Source organism: Adiantum capillus-veneris, chromosome 3 (assembly GCF_014529385.1).
Source record: "Adiantum capillus-veneris isolate H3 chromosome 3, ASM1452938v2, whole genome shotgun sequence".
Taxonomy (NCBI): domain Eukaryota; kingdom Viridiplantae; phylum Streptophyta; class Polypodiopsida; order Polypodiales; family Pteridaceae; genus Adiantum; species Adiantum capillus-veneris.
The window spans coordinates 122996737-123002021 of record NC_140933.1 but is presented as its reverse complement, the minus strand read 5'-3'; positions in this window follow the sequence as shown (position 1 = coordinate 123002021).

Genomic DNA, 5285 nt, shown 5'->3' with positions numbered 1-5285 from the left:
GGGGCTTGAGTTACCTCTTCAGCTTGAGGAGCTGCACACGGCTCTTAGGGCCCTCCCTCGTGGTAGCTGTCCAGGTGAGGATGGGCTGACTTTCAGCTTCTTCTTGGAGTACTGGGACCTGCTTGGCCCAGATCTTTGTAGTGCCTTTCAGTACATTCTGCACACAGGAGTGATGCCGGATAGCATGAGTGAGGGCCTGATTTACCTCATTCCAAAGGAGGGTGGCTCCTTGGATGAGATTCGACAGTGGCGCCCCATCACCATTCTCAACTCAGCCTACAAAATTCTTGCCAAGGCTCTGAGTTTGAGGATTCAGCCACTTTTGGAGAGCCTTATACATGGGACTCAGACAGGTTTTGTCAAGGAACGCAGTATCCTTGACAACATCTTCACTTTTTGGGAGGCTTCTGCCCTTGCACGGCTCCGTGGGGAGGACCTTGTGATTCTTCTTCTCGATTTTGAGAAGGCATACGACAGAGTTGACTGGGACTTTCTAGAGGGCACGCTACGCAGGATGGGTTTCTCAGAGGCCTGGATCAGAGGGGTGTCAGCTTTGTACAGACAGGCCCACAGTCAGGTGCTTTTGGCAGGAGGTAGAGGTGAGCGCTTCATGCTCACACGATCGGTCAGACAGGGTTGTCCTCTTACCCCCTTTCTCTTTCTGTTCTATGCGGAGGCGATGAGCAGATTTTTGGTGTCACAGCAGGTTGGTTTGAGGGGCTTAGCACTCCCTATACGGGGAGATGAGCTTCTGGACGCTGAGTTTGCCGACGACTCAGCCTTGTACTTAGAGGGCCAGGAGGCCAATTTACACAGATGTGGGCAGGCTTTGGAGACCTTCTGCTGTGCATCGGGCGCACTCATCAACTGGAGAAAGACAGTGGCTTTCTCAGTTGGTAGTGCTCCTGTGCCAGATTGGATGCCAGGAGAGGGTTTCAGGTGGATTCCTCCAGGGACTGCAGTTCGGTACTTGGGTTGTCAGGTTGGTTTGGATTTGTCCCCCGAGCAGCAGATTGCTCCTCTTCTCCTGTCCATCAGGAGAAATCTGTTACATTGGAGCTTAGCACGACTTTCGCTGGCTGGTAGAGTAGTAGTTGCCAACCAGGTGTTGTTGGCGACTATGTGGTACATCACTTCTTGCTGGATCTTCTCGAGTTCTTGCATCAGCCAGGTAGAGAGGCTGATCAGGAACTTCCTTTGGTCTGGTCACGACACTCAGATTGCCCGAGCCAAAGTGGCTTGGTCGGTCATCACACTTCCTTGTTCTCAGGGAGTGCTTGGGATCATTGATCCAGCACAGCGGAGCAGAGCCCTTCTTGGGAAGTTCGTCGTCAGAGGACTTCTTCCAGGCGAGGAGCCCTGGAAGGAGTTCTTGTTGCAGAGGCTTTGTGCCAGGGTGCCTCAGTCAGGAGGCCCTTGGCAACCTTCGACCAGATGGATCTTTACAGAGTTGCGCCGAGTTGGTTTGAGCAGGAGACTGGAGGACCGATTCGCTGTGAGTTTGCTTCGTTCTTGGGAGCTATTGCGGCGTGGCCTAGAGCAGCGACAGCCGACGTGCACGGAGGAGCGCCTACGGCAGCCCCTCGTCTGAAACCCCATGGTTAGCACTCAGAGAGGCCACTTGGTTGGGAGTAGGCCTCATGTTTCTTGGGGTCCCATGGCAGCAGGTCCAGCGCACTCTCTAGGTGACTGGCTAGAGTTCACAGGTTTGTCAGAGGAGGTGCAGGTTGTCCAGCTACAGGGCATGAGAGGGGTTCAGAGCATGTGTCAGGACATCTCAGAGTCAGTTCCAGCTGATTGGCTCACGCCTCTCGAGCCAGTAGCACCCCGGTGGATGGGAGCCTTCACACGACTGGAGGTTCTCATTTCAGTCAGGGCTTGCTCAGAGACTGTCCCAGCCCTGTTCTTCGAGCTTCAGGGTGGGGGACGATTACAGAGAGTTGCAGTAGAGGCCCCGCAGGTAGCAGAGTGTTGTTTCCAGAGGATCCGAGTTGTGGGTATCTGTGGGAGGACTTGCATCATAGACCCTGACCCAGCAGCTCTTGAGACAGGACACTGGAGGCTATGGGCTTGGGAGTGCTGTCCACTGGCACGAGTACAGTGGGATCCTGGTGAGTGGCTATGGAGGGACCCATTCTCTTCTGCAGACCGCCCAGGAGTCCCTCTCTTTCAGTACACTGTTCGGCTTGGACGTCATATACTTGCAGCACAGAGAGAGGCCCGCCCCGCTGCAGCACGTCATTGGCAGGAGGAGGGTCTCACAGTTGAGTTCTTGGCAGCTTTTTGGCAGAGGCTGTGGGACTCCAGACAGCCGAGGCGCGTCACCTTGTTCCAGTGGTTGGTTGCACACAGAGCCACAGCAGTAGGGAGCTGGCTTGTACATAGTGGTCTCTCGGCCGCATGTACAGCCTGTGACCAGTTGGTGGAGAGTCAGCGACACTGTCTTTGGGACTGTCCCTCGGCCCAACAGGTGTGGCTACGAGTTCTTCGGCTGATGCCTGCCCTCTCCGCAGCTCGACAGTACACTTGGGGGGTGGCGGCTTGGTCCACCCTCACGGGCCCGGCACTTCAGTTTGAGCTATCTTCCACCAGCAGGATGATAGTGATACAGGGGGGTCGACCTACACTCCAACCTGCTACAGACCTTACTCCACAGGAGTGGAGCAGTGAGAGAGCGGAGTGTTGGGAGCTCATCAGCGGCCTAGCTCTCTGGTTCATCTGGCGGGCCCGTTGTTTCCGCATCTTTGAGGCTCGCCTTGTACCACCAGCAGAGACTATTCGTGACTTTTGGCTAGAGCTGATCCATACTCTCAGAGGACAGCTTGAGGGACTACAGGGCAGCTCCGACCGCATGCGGGAGCGCCGCGAGGCTTTCCTTCGTCTCTGGCGCCCTGGGCCGTTTTACTCCATGGTCCAGGGGGTGCTCAGATGGCACTACTGTCCACCTGTGTGGCTTTTCCCTCCTCCCATCTCTTGATTTAGCCCCATTGTATATATGCTGTTTTTTCATTGGGAGAGTCTCCCCATCATGTTTGTTGTAGCCCTCTCTTGCAGAGGTGGATGTAGCCCTATGGGCAGCTTTCATTAACTAATAGAAGGATCTTTTTCTCGGAAAAAAAAATAAAAAATAAAGTCCATAGTGATGCTTTCCCAGGGACGGGAGGGTATGGGTAGAGGTTGTAGGAGACTTGGTGCCTTATGTGCGTCAAACTTGACCTTTTGTCATACTAAGCGACTGTGAACAAACTCATCACATCCTTTTTGAGCCTCGACCAATAGAACTAACGCTCAACGCCTTTCAAGGTGGTATGTATGCCGCGGTAGCCCAAAAAAGGTGGATAATGGCACTACCAAAACCTTTTTCCTCAAAGATGGTGTAACACACAACATCACATTCTGATCGAGTTAAAAATGTATGCAAAATTAGGATCGGTGGCGTATTGATCTACCATATCCTCAAAGCATCTATGATGAATCGTGGAAATACCCAGAACCAATGGTTTGCAAGACGACGCATCTGCCACTAAATTCTTCTACCCCTGAACATGGACGATCTCGAAATGGAATTGGACACGATATTAGCCCACCACATCTGCTTTTTCGAAAGCTGCTTATGAGACAGGAAGTAGCATAAACTCTGATGATTAGTGAATACGATAAAATTAGCTCCGAGTAGAAAATGTTACCACTGTGTAAGAGCATTGACAATTGGCAACAACTCTTTCTCATAAATCTGTGCAACCCTTTCACAACGTGAGAACATCCTACTCTCATAAGCTATATAACATGGCCCTCTTGCATCAAGACTTCTCCCAAACTACCACCACAAGTATCACAGTAAACCTCAAAGGGCTTGTGCCAATCTGGCAAAGCCAACACTAGACCCGTTGTAAACTTTTCCTTGAGAGTCTGAAAGGCTGCATTTTCTGACGGTCTTCAGCCCAAGTAAAAGGAACCCCTTTCTGAGTCAACACAAGCAATAGAAAAGCTATCTCTGCAAATTTTTGAATAAACCACCGATAATAGGAGCACAAACCCAAAAAGCTTTGAACTTCATGAACATTTTTCAAATCGGGCCAATCATGAATGGTCTCAACTTTGGCCAGGTCCATCTTTACACCTTCCGTTGAGACGATGTGTCCCAAGAAGTGTATCTCTGGTAATAAAAACTCGCTCTTTTCCCATTTACTACCAATCGATGTTGTCATAGTGCCTTGAAAACCTGTAAAAAGATGGTGTCTATGCTCTGCCTCACTCTTGGAGAAGGCGATGATGTCATCAAGAAAAGTGCCCATAAATGATCTATACTCTTTGAAAATTCTATCCATCATACGGTTGAATGTAACCGGAACGTTCGTAAGATCAAAGGGCATCACCAAATACTCGTACAAACCGAAAGACGTCCTGAAAGTTGTCTTATAGAAATTCCAAGGAGAAATTCGGATTGGATGATAACTACTCTTCACATTGATTCTGCTAAAGAAGGTAGAATCGTGAGGTCTATCTAGTATATCATCGATCCTTGAAATAGTTATTCTCTTCTTGATGGTGATTTTCTTGAGAGCTCTATAGTCAATGCACATTCTCCAAGACCCATCTTTCTATAAAACCAATAACACAGGCGAACAAAATGGTGAAGTACTATACTGGATTGGATGAGACCCTTCTCAAGAAGTTCTTTTACCTTATTATTTTCGCATTTTGGGCTCGGCTAACTCAATAAGGTGGCCGGTTCGGTGGTGTAATCAAATCAATCATGTGATCTTCAGGACGTGAAGGAGATAACTTGCCTAGTAAGCCTTCAAAGAAACAGTCAGCCTGAGCTTGCAAAAAATCGTGCTGTTCCTTTTCGAAATTTGACATATTCAACCTTTGATTGTCATTCGATTCTTTCAAGAAGATCGAGTAAACAAAAAGGCTTGATTTTATTAATTTGGAAACGGCTGCAGCCGATATAAGTGGAGCATACTCTCCCTTGAGTTTTACAACAAGTACAATCTCTTTGGCCTTCTCATTCTTCAAGATGGGTTTCCTTGCCCTATAATTGACCTTGCTCTGTGTAATAGACTTGAACACCCCAAGTCTAGATTCTACCGCGACACAGTAGAGATTCACTTCAAAACAGTTCACAAAAGACGACACGGCCCGGCATAGTTTCGTGCCAAAAGATATTGGCCCAAAAGACTGGCGCCCCTTTTGGTATTTCTTTTTATATTAATATGTGTACAAAGTACAAGGGAGTCTCTGGGATCTCACACTCAGACTCTGCGTTCAGATGCTCTGAG